Source organism: Hemitrygon akajei, unplaced genomic scaffold (assembly GCF_048418815.1).
Source record: "Hemitrygon akajei unplaced genomic scaffold, sHemAka1.3 Scf000067, whole genome shotgun sequence".
Classification (NCBI taxonomy): Eukaryota; Metazoa; Chordata; class Chondrichthyes; order Myliobatiformes; family Dasyatidae; genus Hemitrygon; species Hemitrygon akajei.
The window spans coordinates 4,957,037-4,981,701 of NW_027331953.1; the positions used below are offsets into that span (position 1 = coordinate 4,957,037).

The 24,665-nt window shown below is 43.4% G+C and overlaps 1 long non-coding RNA gene across 1 annotated transcript; it reads left to right on the top strand.

Moving 5' to 3' along the window:
• Positions 1–2,426: 2,426 nt before the first annotated feature.
• On the top strand, positions 2,427–24,023 carry LOC140722027 (uncharacterized). Its single transcript, XR_012097527.1, has 3 exons — positions 2,427–4,409; positions 5,836–6,099; positions 12,924–24,023. It is a non-coding gene; the product is annotated as an uncharacterized lncRNA (long non-coding RNA).
• Positions 24,024–24,665: the final 642 nt, after the last annotated feature.

The window sequence follows — 24,665 nt, forward strand, 5'->3', positions numbered from 1 at the left end:
CTAAGGTTTATACATGATAGAAATATTCGTTGTTTCAGACGTGATAGAGGGGGAGGGATGAAAGGGGGAGGAGTGGCATTACTAGTCAGGGAAAATATCACAGCTGTGCGTAGACAGGACAGCCCGGAGGGCTTGTCTACAGAGGCCATATGGGTGGAGCTGAGGAACGGGAAAGGTGTGACCACACTAATAGGGGTGTATTATAGACCGCTCAATAGTCAGAGAGAATTGGAGGAGCAAACCTGTATAAATATAGTAGACCGATGTAAGAAACAGGAAGTTGTAATAGTAGGGGATTTTAACTTCCCTCATATTGACCGGGACTCCGAAACTGTAAAAGGGCTAGATGGCTTGGAGTTTGTGAAATGTTTTCAGGAAAGTTTTCTAAATCAATATATAGAGGTACCTACGAGAGAGGATGCAATACTTGATCTCCTATTAGGAAACCAGACAGTCAGGTGACAGAAGTATGTGTAGGCGAACATTTTGGGTCCAGTGACCATAATGTCATCAGTTTCAAGTTAATTATGGATAAGGATGGGTCTGGTCCTTGAGTTGAGGTTCTAAATTGGAGAAGGGCCAATTTTGTGGAAATGAAAAAGGATCTAGGAAGAGTGGATGGGGATAAGTTTTTTTCCCCCCTGACAAGGATGTGTTCAGTAAGTGGAATGCCTCCAAATGTGAAATTTTGAGAGTGCAGAGTTTGCATGTTCCTGCCAGGATTAAAGGCAAAGTTAACAGGCATAGGGAACATTGGTTTTCAAGGGATATTGGTGATCTCGTTAAGAAAAAGAGAGAGGTTTATAGCAGGTAGAGGCAACAAAGAGCAAATGAGTTACTTGAAGAGTATAGAAAACGTAAGAAAATACTAAAGAAGGAAATCAGGAAGGAAAAAAAAGAAGACATGAGGTGGCTTTGGCAGATAATGCGAAGGAAAACCTGAAGGGTTTCTACAAGTATATTAAGAGTAAAAGGATAGTAAGGGACAAAATTGGTCCCCTAGAAGATCAGAGTGGTCGTCTATATGTGGAGCCTTACGAGATGGGGGAGATCTTAAACAGTTTTTTTGCATCAGTATTTACTCAGGAAACTGGCATAGTGTATATGGAAGGAAGGGAAACAAGCAGTAGTGTCATGGAACATTTGTAGATTAAAGAGGAGGAGGTGTTTGCTACCTTACAGCGCATAAAGGTAGATAAATCCCCCGGGCCTGACTTGATATTTCCTCGGACCTTGAGAGAGACTAGAGTAGAAATTGCAGGGGCCCTGACAGAAATATTTAAAATGTCCTCAGCCACGGGTGCAGTGCCGGAGGATTGGAGGGTAGCTCTTGTTATTCCATTGTTTAAAAAAGGCTCCAATAGTAAACCAGGTAATTACAGGCCCGTGAGCCTGACATCAGTAGTCGGTAAATTATTGTAAGATGTTCAGAGAGATCGGATTTACAAGTATTTGGACAGCAGAGCGCTGATTAAGGATAGTCAGTATGGCTTTTGACAAGGTCCCACATGGGAGGTTAGTTCAGGCATGAGGTATCCATGGAGAGGTTGGAGAGATTGAAAGAGTGCAGAGATTTAAGCATACTGTGGACATTTCTATGTCATGTCAATATCATTCCTTCCCTTGTTTTAAGCCCTTCTTCTATAAACCCAACAGGTTTATGTATTCTGTAAAGGTGCCTGTCCTTATGTCCATTATCCTACGTCTTGCCATAAGCCCCTAATTCTTAACACTACCAACCCTTTAGCTTCTAATTTGCTAAGTGGAAGGTCAAAATCCACAGCTTAACATTTAACAGCTTTTGGTGATAAACAGTCAACCCCATCATTTCCCTCAACAGTGTGATGTGCAGGGTCCATAATGTGCAGACATATAAATCAATCTTTATATATGATATACCGTTTGACAAGTTTCCAACAGTCAATCTGACCTACTGCCAGAATGACGTGTTTAAGACTCATCAAAACCGAAATGTCTTCTGAGCAAATTATAAGGACCAATTTCCTCCACCCACTGTAAGCCTAAACTGTTGGGAAAGAATTCGGCTTCCTTTGCTGATAAATGGCTATAAGTCATTTCTTTATCATTACCTGCAATTCAGGCACACAAAAACAGCCACACCAACATACCCAGTTAACTTATCTTTTGATTCATCTGTAAAAATGGTTACTGTATGATAATAACTTTCATTAATATACTGATGAACCAACAGACTCTCAGGCAGAACCGAATCGGATCGTGTAACCTAAAATCAACTGAAGTCATTGGAAAAAACAAGGTGGGGTTACAGAGAAAGCTACAGTGGGACATATTGTATCATCAAATACACCCATATTCCCAGCGTGGTAAGAACCCAGCCACCCAAAACAAAAAACACTCTTCTTGTGATGTCCCCAACCGTCCTCCAGCACACCTTTAACAGGATGATCATTTCCTTGCCCCCGCAAATTAATCCAGTATGTTGACATCAACTTGAACCTCTGTTACTTTGAGGGTAATTCTCCCATTGCAATCAGTAAAGCCAAAACAGGAGACAACATTACCGCACCGGAACACAGTCTTTAAGTCTGCAATTGTATCAAATACAAACATTTTTAATTTGAAGATGAAGCTGATCCATAAGCCACACAGACAGAATCAAGAACAGATCAAATTAAACAAATATAATTGGTCAACAAAGATTTTCATGTTGCACCCAAGAATACCCACTTAGATGCCTGAGGAGATTTGAAGCTCCTTTACATTTATCAATTATTTTACTGATAGGTGCTTCCATGTCAGCTGATTATCCATCCACATACTGAGAAATCTTACCACTGACACTTCCTCAAGGTAGTAATCATTTAATTTATAATCAAGTGCAAGTCTATTAATCCTGCTTGTAAACCACGTAATGTGTTTTAACGACTGAAAGCTTAAAATCCTCATCAATCTGCCCACTGTTTGACCTATTAATTGTAAATTGCAATTAATACCTCTCTTCTATAAAGCTACATCATCTGTATATTGTGATTTACCCAGGGTATCCCATTTTCCCATCTCAGAGAAAATATCATTAATCATAATATTAAATAATGAAGGGCTACAAATACTGCCTTGTGGGATCCCATTCTCTATCTCATAGAAACACAAACATAACATGCCGACCCGTACTTGCACAGTCCGTCCAAATAAAAAACTCAGAAAAATTATACAATGTCCCTCTCACTCCTAATTTAATCAAAAGTCCTTTCTTCCATATCATTTCCCTTTTCAGTATCAAGAAATACTGCTATTACAACATCTTTATTTAATTGTGCTTTCCGAATATCATCTTCCAAACCTAAAACTGAATCTAATGTCATTTCACCCTTCCAAAATCCACTCTAATGAAACACTTCATCACCACTCTTTCCAAAATATAATTCAAGTACTTGATTACCATACATTGCATAAGTTTACATAAATGAGACATTCACGATATAGGCCCTTAACTAGGATAAAATGGGGATTTAATATTTTCACAAAAGAGAGTTATATACAATTACAATTTCAAATATCACTCTTTCCTGAGGACACCTGACCTGCATTATTAATAGACTTCTTAAATTCATACAAAGAAATCTCTCCCTCAGTGATACTGTCATTGCTACAGCTGACTTCCAGCACATCGGGGTATTCACTGAAAAACATATCCCAACATTGTTTAACTTCTTCACTTAAATTATCCTGATTATTAATGTTAGCAAATGACCCAGCCAGTAACACAACCTTCCCTGTTTTAGTAACAATCATTTTGCCCTCATTAATCAACACTGGAATATTATGATCTCCACAAATCCCATTTTCGAAAACATATCCCAAACAATTCCAAGTTTGATATCCCTTCCAATATTATCTCTATATAACCTCCAGTAAATCACCTACTTCCTCACCACGGCCTTTGCCCTTTTAATGTTAATAATGTAACTCGGGGACTGATGAACCATCACATAAAAACTCACATTTCTCCCAATTTGCTTCCTGTCCCGTTATAAATCCAAATCCAAACTCATAAAGACAGGAAGGCTGACTGGCGTTCACATAAACTAATCACCCTCCGAGTTCCCATTTGAGCGACAGGCACTATAGCCAATGACAGCAGGGTTCAGTTTTAAGTCTGAGCTACTATAGGCTGGAGGAAATCGGCCCATGAGCAGCCCCTCCTCTTCCGCTCCATCGCCATGGCGGAGGTCAGCGAAGTCGCTTCTGTTGGAGTCGCCGGCCTCGGCGCCCACAAGGACGGGTGTGATTCCCCTTCGCGCCTCGGTGGGTCTGTTTCGGTGACGTCTGTGGCGGCTGACGAAACATGCTTCGACAGGGAGCGATCGAGGACAAATGACTACAACTCCCAGAAGGCCCCACTGATGACGTTGTGGTGTTGTTTCGGGGTAAGGTATAAAAACAAAATGGAGGAAAATGTAATGCATTACGTTTTCTGTACTGTGTCGTGCCTTCAATAAAAAATTTTAAAAAAAGAGAGATTCCAGCGGGAAATAGATAGAACATAGAACAATACAACACAGCACAGGCCCTTCGGCCCACAATGTTGTGCCGCCACTTAAACTCTGCCTCCCTAAACTTAAATTCCTCCATATATCTGTCTAGTAGACTCTTAAACTTCACTAGTGTATCTGCCTCCACCACTGACTCGGGCAGTGCATTCCACGCACCAACCACTCTCTTGAGTATAAAATCTTCCTCAAATATCCCCCTTGAACTTGCCTCCCCTTAGCTTAAAGCCATGTCCTCTTGTATTGAGCAGTGGTGCCCTGGGGAAGAAACGCTGGCTGTCCACTCTATCTATTCCCCTTAATATCAACTATACCTCTATTATTTCCCCTCTCATCCTCCTTCTCTCCAGAGAGTAAAGCCCTAGCTTCCTTAATCTCTGATCATATTGCACACCCTCTAAACCAGGCAGCATTCTGGTAAATCTCCTCTGTAACCTTTCCAATGCTTCTACATCCTTCTTATAGTGAGGTGACCAGAACTGGACAGAGTACTCCAAGTGTGGCCCAACCAGAGTTTTATAGAGCTGCATCATTACACCGCGACTCTTAAACTCTGTCCCTCGACTTATAAAAGCTAACACCCCATAAGCTTTCTTAACGACTCTGTCTACGTGTGAGGTAACTTTCAGGGAACTGTGAACATGGAGACCCAGATCCCTCTGCTCCTCCACACTTCCAAGTATCCTGCCATTTACTTTGTACTCTGCCTTGGAGTTTGTCCCTCCAAAGTCTACCACCCCACGCTTCTCCAGGTTGAACTCTATCTGCCACTTCTCAGTCCACTCCTGCATCCTATCAATGTCTCTCTGCAATCTTTGACAATTCTCTGCACTATCCACAACACCACCAACCTTTGTGTCTTCTGCAAACTTGCCAACTCATCGTTCTACCCCGACATCCAGGTCGTTAATAAAAATCACGAAAAGTAGAGGTCACAGAACTGATCCTTGTGGGACACCACTAGTCACAACCCTCCAATCCGAATGTACTCCCTCCACCACAACTCTCTGCTTTCTGCAGGCAAACCAATTCTGAATCCACCTGGTCAATCATCCCTGGATCCCATGCCTACTGACATTCTGAATAAGCCTACCGTGTGGAACCTTATCAAATGCATTACTAAAATCCATGTAGATCACATCCACTGCACTACCCTTATCTATATACCTGGTCACCTCCTAAAAGAACTCCATCAGGCTTGTTAGACACGATCTACCCTTCAGAAAGTCATGCTGACTGTCACTGATCAGACCATGATCTCTGAATGCCAATAAATCTTATCTTTGTGAATCTTTTCCAACAGCTTTCCCACTACAGATGTAAGGCTCAATGGTCTATATCCGGACTATCCCTACTACCCTTTTTGAACAAGGGGACAACATTCGCCTCCCTCCAATCCTCCGGGACCATTCCCGTGGACAATGAGGACATAATGATCCTAGCCAGAGGCTCAGCAATCTATTTCCTCGCCTCGGATGCAGAACTGGGAAGTGGCAGATGGAGTTCAACACAGATGAAGAGATTCATTTCTGCAGGTCAAATTTGAACACAGAATATAATATTAATGGTAAGACTCTTGGCAGGGTGGAGGGTCAGAGAGATCTTGGGGTCCATGTCCATACGACACTCAAAGCTGCTGTGGGGGTTGGCAGTGTTGTTAGGAAAACGTCTGGTGTGATGGCCTTCATCAACCGTGGGATTGAGTTCAAGAGCTGTGAGGTGATGTTGAAGCTATATTTCTCCTAACCTGTACATAAGTAATTGTAATAAGATGATGAGTGGCTTTGACTATGTGGATAACCAGAGGCATTTTCCCAGGCTTGAAGTGACTAACACGAGGGGACGTAGTTTTAAGCTACTTGGAAGTCGGTACCGAGGGAATGTCAGGGGGAAGTTTCTTACACAGAGAGTGGTGAGTGCGTGGAATGCACTGCTGGCAGCGATGGTGGAGGTGGATACCGCCAGGACTTAAGAACTTTTTTAAAGCTATTATTAATGCTTTTGAGTTAGTGATTTAGATGAATATCATATTATTACTGAGTTAAGTATTGTATGTAATGAGTTTTTGCTACAACAAGTGTATGGGACATTGGAAAAATGTTGAATTTCCCCATGGGGATGAATAAAGTATCTATCTATCTATCTATCAATGAGATTCCCCCGCATTTTTCTGAGTTCCAGTGAGCACAGGGTCAAAGCTGCCAAGTGCTCCTCATTTTAACCCCTTCATTTCTGAAATCATCTTTCTGAACCTCCTCTGGAGTCTCTCCAATGACAACACATCCTGTCTGAGATGTGGGGCCCAACACTGTTGACAATACTCCAAGTGCGGCCTGACTCGTGTCTTATAAAGCCTCAGCATTATCTCTTTGCTGTTATATTCATGGGGCGAGATTGGACTGTGTTGATCTACAGGGAGATCTTGGAATCTGAGTTCATAACTTCCAGATAGTGGTTTCATTGTCAGGCAGTTATGTTGCAGTTGTATAAATCTCTAGTTTAACCACATCTGGAGAATTGCATTCGAATACAGGAATAATGCGGAGGTTTTGGATGGTGAGTGGAAGAGGCTTAACAGGATGCTGCCTGGATAAAGTGAGACTGGACAATCTCAGGTAATTTTCTCCAGAGTGGCAGAGGCTGAGGGAGATCTGACAGACGTTTACAGGAATGTGAGAGGCACAGACAGAGTGGACAGCCAGGATTGTTTCTCTAAGGAGGAAATGTCCAATGCCAGTGGGCATGTACTTCAGGAGAAAGGGGGAACACATCCTCATTGGACCTTTTTGCACTATTGAAGTATTTTGTAATTTAGTTCATTTTGTATCTTTTCTCTGCATAGCTGCTGTTGAAAAAAAACAATTAGAAAAGACAATGATGTTAAAAACCTGACTCAGGATGTTTAAAGGAGATTTGCGTTTCAAGTTTTGTTTTTCATTCCCATCGTGGTGCGAGTCTGGAGTGAATATCGGGTGGTGGTGGAGGCAGATGTGATAGAGGCTATTAGATACCACGTGAATGTGAGGAGAATGGAGGGATGTGTTCCTTGTGTAGGCAGAAGGGATTGGTTTAGTAAGGCATGAAGTGACCAGTTCAACTGGTTCAGAACAACACAGTGAGCAGAAGGGCCTGTTCAAGGACAAGTACAGCAAGCAGAGCAGGTAAACTGGATAAAGTGATCCCACTCAGAGAACAGACTGTGACGTCAGTGGATATATGCCGGCATCACAGTTCTCTCACCAAAGATACTTCACTGCTGGATAAAATGAAGTTTGTGATGTTTATAACCGATGTGGTGAATTGTACTGCTCAGACATCTCATCCTACTGAGGAAATTAAAATTATTGTGAAAGCTGCAGAAAGGTATCTTGGTGTAACTGGTGTTATGTGGGAAGCTGTGAATGAAGCTCTGATTTGTGGGGGTTTCTGCATCCCAGTCTACTTGTGAAGATATGTAATGGGATTGAAATATTGAAGTGAAATGCAAGAAGCCTGATTTTACATGGGCAACACTTTAAGTAGTTTATTTCTGATTTGTCAGATTCTTCCGATGTTATATCTGTTCAGGAAACCTGCACATTTTAAGTTTTATTGCTGTGCAGGATTATATTGTCATTTGGCTTGACGGGTTTGTTGATAGAGGGGTGGTGTTGTCAGTTTTATAAGGAAAGGGGCAGAGAATAGCGTTGTGAATGGGAATAAAATGTATCATGAACTTGTGGAAAATCTTGATTCAACAGGTATGTGTGTAATTTTCTTTTGTGAGAATATTAACTTTCTGAATCGTATTTGGAGGTTTGGCCATCTACTTTTCTCATGGAAAATGGTTGTAGTAGTTCCCATTCTAAAACCTGGATCTCCCCGTCTGATCCTCCTTCTTCTAGACCAATATCATTAAAGTCTCATTTATGTAAACTTGTGGAATGTATGGTAATCAGGTGTTTGAATTATATTTTTGATAAAAGAGGTAATTTCACGTTTTATCAGAGGGGAGTTTGGAACGGTAGAATAAGACCATAAGACAAAGGAGCAGAAGTCGGTCATTCGGCCCATCGAGTCTGCTCTGCCATTTTATCATGAGCTGATCCATTCTCCCATTTAGTCCCACTCACCCGCCTTCTCACCATAACCTTTGATACCCTGGCTACTCAGATACCTAGCAATCTCTGCCTTACACGCTGTACATGCCTGTACACGCTGGAATTAAGGAGATTGAGAGGGGATCTAATTGAAACATATAAGATTATTAAGGGATTGGACAAGATAGAGGCAGGAAATATGTTCCAGATGCTGGGAGAGTCCAGTACCAGAGGGCATGGTTTGAGAATAAGGGGTAGGTCATTTAGGACAGAGTTAAGGAAAAACTTCTTCTCCCAGAGAGTTGTGGGGGTCTGGAATGCACTGCCTCGGAAGGTAGTGGAGGCCAATTCTCTGGATGCTTTCAAGAAGGAGCTAGATATGTATCTTATGGATAGGGGAATCAAGGGATATGGGGACAAGGCAGGAACCGGGTATTGATAGTAATTGATCAGCCATGATCTCAAAATGGCGGTGCAGGCTCAAAGGGCCGAATGGTCTACTTCTGCACCTATTGTCTATTGTCTATTAAATAACATTGGAATCAGTCTGGGTTTGGAAGATCATATTAGGAAAGTACAGTTAAATAAAGATGTTGTAATAGCAATATTTTTATTATTGAAAAGGCAAATAATATTTATTGAAGGATGGACTTGATTAATATTTGGAAATGCAATTGAGAGGGCTATTGTACAACTTTTTCTGATTGTTTCTATTTGTACGTCTTGTAAAGGTATGGATGGGCAAGTATGACATTGAATTCATTTTTATATTTGGAAGATGATATTAGGAAAGCACAGTTAAATATAGATGTTGTAACAGCAGTATTTTCACTATTCAAAAGGCAGATGGTATTTATGGAAGGAAAGGATTTTTATGAAATTGTGGAAATGAGGATGGAGGGGCTATTATCTAACATTGAGTTGTTTTAATTGAACATTTTGTATCAGGTATGGGTGGGAAAGTTATATTCAGGTTGTTATGAGATAGAGACTGGGATCCCACAGGCAGTATTTATTATGTTATATTGTTATTAATAATATTTTTCTCTGAGATAGGTTTTTCATTCTGTAAATCCCTATATGCAAATGATGGAGGTTTATGGATTAGAGGTAGAAATTTCACTTTTACTGTATATAGGATGTTTTAACAATTAGTAAGGTCGAACAGTCGGCGAATAGATGGGATTTAAGCTTTCAGTAGCAAAAACACAAATTATGTGCTTTACATACAGGATTAGCAGACCTGCACTTGATTGGAAATAATATGGTCAAACTCTTTAAAAGGTGTCAGTGGTAAGATTTCCAGGCATGTGGACGGATAATAAAAGCTGACATGGAAGCACCGGATCAGAAAATAATTGATAAATGTAAAGAAACTTTACATACTCTTCATTATCTCTGTGAGTATTCTGGGGTGTTACATGAAAATATGTGTTGACCAATCTCGTTTGTTTAATTGGATCTGTTCTGGATTATGTTTGTGGTTTATAGATCACCTTCTTCTTCAACTTTATGATGTTTGGGTGTGATACATTTTGTGCTTTAAGATTGTGTTGTGGTTAAGTCAGGTCGTCCCCTGTTTCGGCTTTACTGGTTGAAATGGGACAATTACCCTTACAGGGACAGAGGTGGAAGTTGATGTTAACAAATTGGATTGAATATTCTGTGCTAAAGGGTGGTTGGGAACATCACAAGAAGAATGCTTTCAGTTCTGGGTGGCTGGGTTCTTATCACGCTGGGAATATGGGTGTATTGGATGATACAGTATGTTCCACTGTAGCTTTCTCGGTAACTCCACTTTGATGTTTTTTCCAATGACTGTAGTTAATTTTAGGTTACACAACTGGATTCTGTTCTGCCTGAGAGTCTGTTGGTTCACGAGTATATTAATGAAAGTTATTATCATACGGTCAGCATTTTTACAGATGGATTAAAACATAATTTAACTGCGAATGTTGGTGTGTCTGTTTTCATTTTTTGTATGTGCCTGAGTTGCAGGTAATGATAAAGAAATCACTTACCAGCCATTGGTGGGTCTATGGAGCAGAATTCTTTGCTTTGATTTTAGGGTTACAGTGTGTGGAGGAAATTGGTCTTTGCAAACTTGTAATTTGTTCAGATTCTCTTTCGGTTTCGATGAGCCTTAAAACAGGACAGTCTAGCAGTAGGTCAGATTGACTGTTGGAAACTCATCAAACATTATTTCATATACAGAGTTCGGTTCATATGTCTGCACCTTATGGGCCCTGCACATCGCACTGTTGAGGGAAATGATGGGGTTGACTGTTTAGCAACAAAACCTGTTAGAAGTTCAACTGTGGATATAGACATTCCACTTCGCATATCAGAAGCTAAGGGGATGGTAGGGTTAAGAATTCAGGACTTATGGCAAGATCTGTAGGAAAATTGACATCAGGACTGACACCTTTACAGAATACATAAACAAGTTGGGTTTATGGAAGAAGGGCTTAAAACAGGAAGGGAAGGAATGATATTGACACGACTTAGAATTGCCAACACTATGCTGAATTATGCCTTGTATCTAATTAGAAAACTTCATTCTGTGTCATAGGACCATAGAACCATAGAACATTACAGCACAGAACAGACCCTTCAGCCCTCCATGTTGTGCCGACCCATATAATCCTTAAAAAAAGTACTAAACCGTCACTACCCCATAATCCTCTAATTTTCTTTCATCCATGTGTGAATGAAAATTAGAGGATTATGGGGTTAGAGGATTAGAGGATTATGACATGGATGAAAGAAAATTAGAGGATTATGGGGGTAGTGAGGGTTTAGTATTTTTTTTAAGGATTATATGGGTCGGCACAACATGGAGGGCTGAAGGGCCTGTACTGTGCTGTAATGTTCTATGGTTCTATGGTCCTATGACACAGAATGAAGTTTTCTAATTAGATACAAGGCATAATTCAGCATAGTGTTGGCAATTCTAAGTCGTGTCAATATCATTCCTTCCCTTCCTGTTTTAAGCCCTTCTTCCATAAACCCAACTTGTTTATGTATTCTGTAAAGGCATCAGTCCTGATGTCAATTTTCCTACAGATCTTGCCATAAGTCCTGAATTCTTAACCCTACCATCCCCTTAGCTTCTGATATGCGAAGTGGAATGTCTATATCCACAGTTGAACTTCTAACAGGTTTTGTTGCTAAACAGTCCAAGAGGTTCTTAAATACCCCTAATGTTTTAGCCTCCACCACCAAACCTGGCAAGTCATTCCAGGCACTCAGAACCCTCTGTGTAAAAAACTTACCCCTGAAGTCTCCCCTAAACTTCCATCCCTTAATTTTGTACCTATGCCCTCTGGTGTTTACTATTGGTGCCCTGGGAAATGGGTACTGACTATCCACCCTATCTATGCCTCTCATACTCTTGTAGACCTCTATCAAGTCCCCTCTCATTCTTATACGCTCCAAAGAGAAAAGTCCCAGCTCTGCTCACCTTGCTTCATATCACTGTCGTGTACATTTTGTCATTATGAAACTTTTAAACACATACTATTTCAGTGTGAAGCAGATATGGGTGAAAAAAAATCAAATGCAGCCTTCAGTACAATCTTTGAGGGGTTGGTAGTTTTCAGATAAAAACTTAAGTTATAGGACTGACTTTAAATTAATTCACAGTATTGAACAGGCAAAGGCATATAATAATGGTAACATCCCAATTGTATAGGGACGTTACTCTAGGGATGATGGCTTAACAGAGGTGGCTGACAGATGTGGGAATAGCAGGAGAGACATGTCCCACCGAAGAAGTTCTCCAATGGCAGGGGTAGGAATCCGTCTCTGACAAGGGAAGTTAAGGACTGTGTTAAACCTAAGGAAATGACATATAAGGTAGCAAAGGTGAGTGGGATGTTGGATTATTGGGATGCTCTTAAAATCCAACAAAAGGCAATGAAAAAAGCCATAAGAATGGTCAAGACGAAATATGAGGGCAAACTGGCCAATAATATAAATCAGGATACTAAAAGCTTAGTTTTCAGTTACATGAAGAGTGAAAGGGAGATGAGAGTTGATACTGGACCACTGGAAAATGATGCTGGTGAAGTAGTAATGGGGGACAAAGAAATGGCAGATGAACTTAATGAACAATCTTCACTGTCTTTTCCAGTCAGCACCACCCCCATTTGTCCCATTTAACCTGTCTCAGTTCGGGTGGACTGTAGGACCCGGGGGAGCTCAGGACCCTATTCTATTCTGTTGTTGGACGCAATGAATGAGTTAAAATTAATGGATCGATAATTCTCATCTCATGATTATTTCACTCTCCGCATATTTACATTTACAGTGATCTTACTCCTGACGCCAGTCCCAGGACCCGACCCGTTTACAGACCCGGAGCGGAACCGGAGCAGATTCTCAGCCACTGGTTTTCATCCCCATTCACAAAGTAAGGATAAAGTTTCCCAGTGAAGGTGTGGAGATGGGACTTGGTCTCCGCGTTGTAAAATGAAACTGTCCCGGACTCATAACTGAGATAAACTCCCACCCTGCTGGGGATGGGACAGGCAGCGAGACGGGACTCAGGGGAGGTACGAACTTTCATCATGTCATAATTCCGAAGTAACACGTCATAATACCGCCCAATGACCCAGAATCTGGTCTCCGGACTCAGTCCGACCCCTCTCTTCCTCTCCACAGACCCTGCAGCGACTCCCAGACCCCAGTCCCGAATCCCCGTCACCTCCACCTCCCAGTAATGTCTCCCCGATGTGAATCCCTCCGATCCCAGCACACAAGCCCGATTTGTGAATCTCTTCCCGGTGTCAGGAAGCTCTCTCCGGGTCCGGGTACATGTCACACTCTTCCGATCCTCAGACACCTCGATCCACGGATTCGCCATTTCCACATCCAGGGTGACAGAGACTGCGGGGAGAAGCAGAGAATTAGTGAGTCCCCGGGGATTGGGGGGAGACTCAGGCAGCGCTGCCCCAGAGATTGGGGGAACACTCCGGCAAAGCTTCCCCAGGACCAGTGGAAAGCCCGTGGGCCTTCAGCGCAGTCGGGTTGCAGACAGGCAACCTTTCCCAGGGAAGCGGGTGGGCAACTAATATCTCTCCAATATCTTTCCGCTGGACGGAAAGCAGAGATTTCCCGATCAAACAGACACAAAATGCTGGAGGAACCGAGCAGGTCAGGCAGCATGTGTGGAGAGAGATGTACAGTCTACGTTTCAGATCGACATCTTCCCTCAAGAGCAGAAATAAATAGGGGAGAGAGACAGCAGAAACGAGTGCAGGAAAGGGGTGGATTAAGATGGAAAGGGGGCGAGTGAATGGATTTAAGCAGGAGGTCACAGAGGCTCTTTGGCCCAACTTTGAGCTGGTCCCATTTGCCCATTATTCCTTTCCCCCTTTGTTATCCACGTCCCTGGCATGATGTATTTTAAAACATTGTCACTGTACCCAACTCTACAGTTGACCAAGAGCCCGGTGTACTATACCATGAATTTTAGTGTCACCCACAAACCTACTAACTGTGTCATCTACATTCTCATACAATTCATTAATATGAATGACAAACAACCCGGCCCCAGCACCGACCTCTGCAGGTCACAGGCCTCCAGTCCTCTGTGTTTAAGAGACACTTGGACAGACACTTCAATAGGCAAGACACAGAGGGAGACTGACCTAATGCCGGCCAATGGGATGAATGTAGATGGGTAAATAGATCAGCACAGAGGCGATGGGTCAAAGGGAACATTTCTATGCTGTACGCACCCCCGTGCTGATAATTCCAAACGGACAGTGACCCCTGACCTTTGACTCCTCAGTCAGGGGAAACATCCTCCCTGTATCCTGCCTGTTGACCCCTGAAAGAATTTTGTGTTTCCCTGAGATCTACTCCCATTCTTCGAAACTGGGAACAGAGAACATAGAACAGTACAGCACAGGAACAGGCCCTTCATTCAATGTTCACATTCATTTGTGAGTGTGAAGTGGGAAGTTGAAGGAAGTTGAAGTGGGAAGTAAAGGAGGTGATAATGGGAACCAGTATGGGAGAGATGACTGGGTGATTGAACCAGAACCAGGTGGGGGAGGGGTGGAAAGCCTGTGGGTGAACTGTGTGTGTAGTGTTACGTATTCAGGCAACAATAAATATATGTGAGTTAGGCAAGGGTTTTTATAACAAATAACACGTTTATTAAACACTGAAAACAAACCCCCCAAAAGTAAACAAACACTAACGTAACTGGAAAACAGCTGCTGTGCGGCAGCTTAAACAGTTCTTAAAGCGATGTTGCAATAACAGTTGTTTAAAAGTGGTATTGCCAAAAGTTCAAAATGCTCAGTCCATTTAAAAGGAGAGACTTTTTAAGGCGATTTAAATTCTCTTCCACGTCGTTTTTCTTCAATCTCCAAAGTCAATCTCTTCCCACGTAGAATTTTATGAAACGTAACGGTTTAAAGGCACTGACCTTTTCTTCCACACTGTCCTCAATCTTCTGCTATCCCGCAGAGATTAACACGAGAACAGTCAACGAAATCCTTCCGAATGAGGATCACACAAGGTCGAACCCATTCCACTGTCGAAATTTGATTCTCCTCGATCTTTAACTCCCGAACTTTTATCTTCACTCTCCACAGTAAAGAAACTGCTGGCAATGACCTTCTAAACTTTAGGCATTAGATAAAACTTCATTTTTCAACTAAACTGCGTCATCACATTAAATCACGCAGTGGCATGAAGTCAACATGGCAAATCCAGTCACGAACTGCCCCTCCCCACAGGGTGGGGTCCTCCTCTTATACCCTGTAAAAAAAACCTGTCACATGATCTCTACTGGCGGGAAAATGACGTCACTCCATCACAAGACCATTACCTCAAGTCCAGTATAGCTTCAACCCCAGTCACGTGACAAGGGTACCACTGTCACGTGTCACGAGTACGTAACAGTAGACATAACAAGAAGTTGGAGGGGAACAAAGATGGGGGATGGGTATTCCTTTGTCCCCTTTCCCACAACCCCTCATTAGGACACGGGATGGAAATGCACAGATCCTTAAGCAACACAGGTCCAGATGAAGGGTTTCAGCCCAAGCCGTTGACTGTCTGCTCTTTTCCATAGATGCTTCCTGGCCTGCTGAGTTCCTGCAGCATTTTGTGTGTGTTAATCTAGTTTAAGTATACACAATTATTTGTCCTCCGCAGCTGCCTGCTGCAGATTCACTATTCTCTGGCGAAAGGAATTCCTCCTCATCTCTGTTCTAAATGAGCGTCCTCCAGTCGGAGGCTGTGCCATCTGGTCCTCGACCCACCCACATCCTCCAGACATCAACTCTCTCCAGACAGGAGACCAGGCAAGACCTTCATCAGGACCTGTGTAGCTTGGATTACCAGCATCCGCAGATTTTCATCCTCCAGTCGGAGGCTGTGCCATCTGTTCCTCGACCCACCCACATCCTCCAGACATCAACTCTCTCCAGACAGGAGACCAGGCAAGACCCTTCATCAGGATCTGTGTAGCTTGGATTACCAGCATCTGCAGATTTTCATCCTCCAGTCGGAGGCTGTGTCATCTGGTCCTCGAACCACCCACATCCTCCAGACATCAACTCTCTCCAGACAGGAGACCAGGCAAGACCTTCATCAGGACCTGTGTAGCTTGGATTACCAGCATCCGCAGATTTTCTCAAGTGTGATCTTTAAAGCACAAGTTGATACGTAAACTTCTTGATTAGTCAGAGTCTCAAAAGTTATGGGGAGGAGGCGGGAGAATAGGGTTGAGGGGGATAATAAATCAGCCATTCTTCTAAACTCCAGTGAGTACAGGCCCAGAACCAACAAATATGTCTCATATGTTAACTCTTTCATTCCCAGAATCATTCTTGTGAACCTCCTGGACCCTTTCCAATGCCAGCACATTTTTTCCGATATAAGGGACCCAAAACTGCTGACAATACTCTAGGTGTGGTCTGAACAATGCCTTATAAAACCTCAGCATTACATCCTTGCTCTCGTATTCTAAACCTCCCAAAATGAAAGCAAACATTGAGTTTGCCGATCTTACCACTGACACAAATTGCAAGTTAACCTTCAGGGAATCCTGCACAACGACACCCAAGTCCCTTTGCACTTCTGATTTTTGAATTTTCTCCCTGTTTACAAAATTGTCTATGCCTTTATTGCTTCTACCAAAGTGCATGCACGATTTCCCTACTCGATAATCCATCTATCACTTATTTGCCCATTTCCTGATCTGTCTCTGTCCTTCCCCAGATTCCGAGCTTCTGCAGCACTACTTGCCCCTTCACCTATCTTCATATCGTCTGCAAGCTTGGCCACAAAAGGCAACAATGCTGTCATCCAAATCATTCTTTGTCTATCTTGGCTCTGTGTTCCTCAAAGAATTCCAACAGATTTGTCAGGCAAGATTTCCCCTTAAGGGAAGGCATGTTGTCTTTGCTCTATTTTATCATGTGTCTCCATGTACCCGAAAGCTCGTCCTTAACACTGGACTCTAACATCTTCCCAAGCACACCACATCCAGACTAACTCACCTGTAATTTTCTTTCCCCAGCTGCTCTGCCTTCTTAAAGAGTGAAGTGACCTTTGCAATTTCCAGTCATCTTGAATGATCTAGTGATTCTTGAAAGATCATCACTAATGTCCCCATATTCTCTTCAGCTAACTCTTTCCGAACACTGGGGTGTGGTCCATCTGGTCCAGGTACCTTCAGACCTTCGATCGTCCCACGCACTCTCTCCTTAGTATTAGCAACAGCACTCATTTCTCTCCCCGGACACTCTCACATTTCTGACGTACAGCTGTTATCATTCACAGTGAGGATTGAAACACAATATTAAATAAGTACCTCTGCCATGTCCTTTGTCACATTTCTCCTCTCCGGTGTCATTTTCTAGGGTAGTGGTCACCAACCTTTATAAGCCCAACATCTACTACCTCGGCCTCAGTAAAAGGCGAGATCGACTCCAAATTGATTAGTCACACGCATGCGCACCGGGGCAGAAAAGACTGGAAGTAAAATACTGCAACCCGGAAGTAGAAATAATGCATAAGCACCAGGGGTACCCACTCTGTTTTGTACCGTGGACCGGTTTAATATTGAGAATATTCTTGCAGACCGGCCGACGGGGGTGGGGGGTGTTAAACACGACCTTCGCGACTCTTGGCACCAGAAGTAATATTGGAAATGGCCTACCCTACCACACTGAAGTCTACTGTTTGAGCAGAGGTGTTGTGCTCAAACATTTTCTTTCAATTACATGCGGAAATTTGACTATTCATCAATGAGAAAGGGAAGCCAGTGGCAGAGTTCGATGACCCAGACTGGCTTCACGATCTTGCATTTTTGGTGGATATAACAGAGCACTTAAATGTGCTTAATGTTAACATGCAAGGCCCAAACAAACTTGTTACGGAATATTACAACAGCATTTGTACCTTTCAAATTAAATTAAGCCTGTGGGAGATGCAACTATCCCGGAGCAACCCAGCTCATTTCCCCTCTTTGCAGTCTGTGTGTGTCGCTCATGGTAATAATGACAACATGGACAGCTATAAGGACAAAATATCACGGCTGGAAAGTAAGTTTCAGAATCATTTTCAAGTCTTCAGTCAGCTCGAGAAGGAATTCTCACTATTTTGCTCGGCGTTTGCCGTCACCGCAGCATCGGATGTGCCGGAGGAACTCCAAATGGAACTAATTGAAATTCAGTGTAACTCGGCTTTGAAATATAAATTTGAGACTGTGAGTCTGGACTCATTCTATCAATACCTCGGACCAATGTACCCCAAGATGACAGACTTTGCCTCAAAGATCCTTTGCATCGTCGGGACAAGATATCTCTGTGAGCAGGCATTCTCCATAATGAACATTAACAAATCCAAACTGCGCTCGCAGCTGACACACAAACATCTAAATGACATTATGAAAATCGGAACTGCCCAGAAACTGGTCCCTGATGTTGACAGGCTGGTTAAGACCAACAGATGTCAGGTGTCTGGAAGCAGCAAGTGAAAAATGAGTGATACTGTTTGATGCTCTGCGACATGTAAGCAAAATGCATTATGAAATATTGAGTGTCACAATCTCAGCCAACGTAGCATCGTTTCTTCTCTCCCTCAGCACAACTTTCTTGTAGCCTACGACTGTAAGTTAATACCAATCATAAAAATAGTGCTTGCTCGGCGATCTTCTTCATAAGAAACGGAATTTGTGAAGTGAAACACTTTGTAGTTATAGCAGAGACAGAACGGAGGCAACGAAAGCTGCGTTCGCACGCGCCCGATTGATCCGGCCCGCATGAAGCTGCATTTTGCCCAATCCGGCCCGTGACCTAAAATGACACCCCTGATCTACTACATCCCATTTATCCTACTTGTAACTCCTCAAGGAATTCCAACGGGTTTGTCAGGCAAGATTTTCCCTTGAGGAAACCATACTGACTTTGTCCTATTTTGTTCTGTGTCACGAAGTATTCCATATGGGCATACTTAACAATTGTCTCCAACATCTTCGAAACCACAGAGGTGAAGCTAAGTGGTCTATAATTTCCTTTCTGCTGCCTTCCTCCTTACTAAAAGAGTGCAGCGACAGTTGAAATTTTCAGGTCCTCTGACACGATGCCAGAGACAAATGATGTTTGAAAGATCATTTCACATGCCTCCAGAATGCCTATTGCTACCTCTTTCAGAACACTAGGGTGCAGTTCATCTGGTCCGGGTGACTTATGTACATTTAGGTCTTTCAGATTTTTGAGCACCTTCTCCCTTGTAACAGTAACTGCACTCACTTCTCTTCCCTCGAACCCTTCAACACCGGGCACAGTGCTAGTGTTTTGCACGGTGAAGACTGGTACAAAGTACTCATTTAGCTCATCTGCCATCTCTTTGTCCCCCGTTAATGTATATCCAGCCTCATTTTCTAGCGATTCTATTACCACTCTCATCTCTTTTATTTTATTTACCTACTTGGGAAAAATACTTCTACTATCCACTTTGATATCGTTTGCTAGCTTGGTTTCAAATTTCATTCTTCCCCTCCCAATGATTATTTTAGTTCCACTCTGTAGGTATTTAAAGCTTCTGAATCCTCTGTCTTCCTACAAATTTTTGATTTGTTGTAGCCTCTCTCGTTTGCCTTTACAATAGCTTGTCTTCCCTTGTCTGCCACAGTTGTACTATTTTGCCATTTGAGTATTTATTTGTTTATGGAATACATCGATCCTGCACCTTCCTCATTTTCCCAGAAACTGACACCATTTCTGCTCTGTTGTCATCATTGCCAGCATCTTCTTCCAGTTTGCTTTGGCCAATTCCTCTTTCAGACCACTGTAATTTCCTTTACTCCAGTGAAATACTACAACATCAGACTTTACTTTCTCCTTATCAAATTTCAAGTTGAGCTCAGTCATGTTGTGAGCACTGTCTCCTAAGGGTTATTTTACCTAATCACCTCTGGTTCAGTACATAACAGCAGCAGGAGACAGGTTGGAGACAGGTGTAGCACTTGTCCCGCTTGCAGGTGTCAGTGCCAGGAGGGAGAGGAGCGAGTGGATAAAGGAGTGACGTAGACAGTGATTCTGAGTGGGCTGGGTGTAGGGAGAGATGTGTTTGGTGGTAGAATCCGGCTGGAGATGGTGAAAGATGTCAGGATAAGTTGGATATAGAGGCTCGTGTTGCGGTAGGTCGGACTTTGGAGATTCACTTGACGATGGGGTCAGTATTGAATTCAGGTTGATTTTACCTTGTAGATTTTAACAGCTTCTTTAATCGGCTTGAAGCGGTGCTCTCTGTGTTCCTGCACATCTCTACAGATCACACAGACCAGTTTCTTGTCCGTTTCACAAAACAGCTTCAGTTCTTCCTCATGTTCCTCGCAGTGACGTTTACTTTCCTTCCCTTTCGGATTCAGGTTTAGATTTCGAAATTTTTCAGCCAGATTTGCTAAGGTCCGATTCACCCTGAGGGTGCGGTCAGCAAACTCCTCTCTACATTCCGGGCAGGAGTTTCTCTCCTCCCTTTCCCAACACCGTGTGATACAAGAGCGACAGAAGTTGTGTCCACACTCCAGTGACACCGGATCGGTGAAGAAATCTAGACAGACGATTCAAATTACCTCCTCGGTCCAACTCTCGACCTGTCCTTTCGAAGCCATGTTAACTCCAGCACTTCCTGATTCAGAATGCTTTCACTTTCGGGGAGCTGCTGATCCCCTGCACGCTGCAGTGTCGGGCACTGACAGTGGTTTTGCTGGATGTGTTCATTGGGGAAAAATGTGGCTATTTCCATATCAGGGTGGGAACAGAAAAATGTTAAACAGGTGGGAACAGTGAATAAAACGTAGCCCTGGACTGCCTAAGCCCGGCTGTGAAAGGAGGAGGGTTGGGCTTGTGACAAAAAAACAGTGCGACAGAAACGTCAACTGAATCTCCAAAGGCCTCATCCCCGGGATCAGAAGGACCATCCCCGGGATCAGAAGGACCATCCCCGGGACCAGAAGGACCATCCCCGGGATCAGAAGGACCATCCCCGGGACCAGAAGGACCATCCCCGGGACCAGAAGGACCATCCCCGGGATCAGAAGGACCACCCCTGGGATCAGAAGGACCATCCCCGGGATCAGAAGGACCATCCCCGGGATCAGAAGGACCATCCCTGGGATCAGAAGGACGATCCCCGGAATGACGATTGAAGTCGTGTGGTGAAAAAAGAAGCCACAGGGCCCATCAGCCCAGGCCCTGGATTGGGGTCTCTGGTGAGCTGCTGTTGGTGACCCGTAGGCGTGATGGGCTAAAGAAGAAGCTGAACAGAAATGAAGCCGGAGAGAAGAGTCTGGTTCAGTCTGAGGCCGGACTGAAAGGGACAAGTTCTGAACAGAGAGGCCCAAGAGACTGCACATGCTGGAACCTGCAGTAAGAAACATGATCCTGGAAGAATTGTGGTGAGAAATGTACAGTCGCCTTTCCTGGTCGAGATCCTTCATCTGGAATGTCTCAACCCAAAATGTCGATTGTCCACTTCCCTCCACAGATCGCTGCAGTTGCTGCCTGACCCGCTGAGTTCCTCTAGCGTTTTGTTTGTTTTTATTTTTCTCGGGAAATAAATAACGAGAACATGAAATAACTGCAGCGGCTGCTGATGGATCTGAGGTGCTCTCACCGCAAAGGCAAACATGTGCTTTAGAAAATAAGAAACAGGAGGATGTATCGCCATTCGGAACATGCCTGACCTTTCACCTCAGCGCCACTTTCATGCAAAGTTCCCAACATCGCTGAGACACCAAATTTGCCTTTTCAATTCAGAATCCTTGTGGAGAAATTTCAAAATATTTACTGCACTCTGGGTGAGAAACTTTCCCCTCATCTCTGTCTTGCTGAGCTGACCTCTGATTTTGAGTCTGGATCCCTGGTTCCAAACCACAGCCGGGAAACATCATACCTACCGCTACCCTGTCCGTATAATCTCTCTAAGGACACCTCCTCATCCTTCCCTCCACCCAAAACAATCTGGGAAACCTTCTCTTCATTCCCTTCATTCCACAGACTGACTCTCTGGGAGAGAGACCAGACCTGTACACAGTGTTCCATGTACGCTCTCACCAGGACCCCATATACCTTCAGAGGAGATCTTTATTCGTGTATTCAACCCTTTCTTCCCATTCAATGCTCTTCATTTAATATCAAACTCAAACAGCGAACAGACAGAACACAGCCTCAGCCATGAATTTAAAGGGCAGGTGTTGCAACAGTTTGAGCTTCATACCGGGGGCCACGGAGCAAGCAGGGTGTCACAAAGGGAGGAATGTGGGAGTGTTGTATGTCTGAGCCCAGCTGTGTGTGTTTGTGTATCAGAATCAGGTTTAATATCACTGGCATATGTGTGAAATTTGTTGTTTTGTGACAGCAGTACATTGCAATGCATAGTAATAAAAAGTATAAATCACAAGAAGTATGTACAACATTATATTTAAAAAGTAGTGCAAAAGAGAGGGAAAATACTGAGCAAGTGTTCATGGGCTCATTGTCCATTCAGAAATCTTATAGCAGAGGGGAAAAGAGCTGTACCTGAAACAGTGAGTGGCTCTTTAGGACCCTGTACGTCCTCCTTGATGGTATAATTAGAGGAAGGCATGTCCTGGGTGATGGGGGTCCTTAATGATGGATGCCACCTTTTTGTGGCATCATCTTTTGAATGTGTCCTGGATGCTGTGGAGTCCAGTGCCCATGAAGGAGCTGGCTGAGTTCACAACTTTCTGCAGCATTTTCCGATCCTGTGCAGTGGCCTCTCCATACCGATATATCACCTTTCTCACTTTTCATTGTTTAAGGATGAGCACATTACACATGTGCTGCATTTACTGAAATTATGCAGCGTATTAATTTAAAATAAAGGACCCAGTGCTTTCCCGGCGTAGATGACGTTTAAACTCTTCTCAGGCTTCCAACCGGGTACAGGTGTCTATTTCAATCAACATGTCAATACCAAACTCTGCATCTTCGTCAGGGATGACGCCTGGGCATGTCTAATCGGGGCGGCTGACGGGAATATATATACCACTGGAATAGACATGCCCAGGCATCATCACCGATGAAGATGGCAGAGTTTGTAATGGAAACATCGGTTAAAGTTGACACCTGTACCCGGCTGGAAGCAGGAGAAGAATTTATTATCCTGTTAATTATTTCATCATCATCGAAGTGAGTTCCTTTATCTTATTATAGAAGTGATAGATTTTTCAGAAGCGCTGACGTTTTTGCCTTACACTTCTTGCCATCGTTCTCAGCTCTTTGTTTAGTTTGCTGAGGATTTGTATGTTTGTTTGTACTCTAAGATAAACCAAAATTTTGAAATTAAGGTCACTTGTTATTTTTAACTCCTGGGAGAACTCCAAGCATCAGAAATTAAACAGTTTCCACAGGAGAAGAAATCAGTCATGATGGGATGGCAGGCAGACTGGAAGGGCCGAATGTTCTAATTTTGCTCCTTTATCTCATCGCCCTTCAGTCTCTGAACTTGTGCAGCCGCATTTGAGGCTCCACGACGAGGGGAGACCATAAGATACAGGAGCAGGATTCAGCCATTCGGCTTGTGACGGGCAGCGCTCGATAAACACACTCCTTACACACGCAAATATTGTCTTGTCGTTCTGGTGTCATTCAGCTGTCTGTACGCACTTCAATGTCTTCCCCGTCATATTTAATAAAGTGTTTTAAACTGGTTTGATATGCCCGGGTTGGCTTTGTGGTGCTTTTCCGAACATACACGGTGGAATATTCAATGTCTCTCGTGATGGGGATGTGTAAATGTGTATATGTTGTTTGTATACAGATAGATAATTATGTTTATTTTGTAACATGATTGTAACTACATTGTGATGGTATAGTTTGGGTGCAGTCTTCAATAAACTTTGTGGGTAATTAAAGATGGTGTGTCCTGGTGCCCAATAAATGGGGCTGGTCGCTCTTGCAAAAATGTGAGAGGCTATTTCAGACGTTTTCTCATTGAAGTGCCGAAGGGGAAGGTGAGGTGGGAACATTCACTCAGGGGGTGAGAGTGTGGAACGGGCTGCCAGCGCAAGTGGTGGATGCGGCTTCGGTTTCCACATTTCAGAGTGATCTGCACAGGTAATGAGGGCTGGGATTCTGGGATTAGGGGAGCGACGCATCCGGTCGATGGCTCGAGGCAGCACAGTAGTTTGGCGTCTGATAGGTGGGATGAATGGCCTGTTTTTGGTTCTATAATTCTATGTTCACGGTCAGAAGTGACTCTTTAACGGTGTGACCCGCATTTCTCTCCCTCACGCTGCTTTGGCCAGGGTAAAGTGGGTAGGAATCAGTGACCAACGATTCGGTGTGATTCGGCTATTTTTATTTGTTTAAAATTTGTGTTTCTGTCATTTAAATATGGCTCGTGGTTCCTACATCACAATGGGAGGGTGTCTGCTGATGATCAGTCCTCCCCCCTGAGTGTGGCCTGTCTCACAGGTAACAACAATCGAGCTCATCATTCCAGAAGCTTCTGCCCACTGCATCACTATACGGACACGGCCCTGGAAGAACCCTGA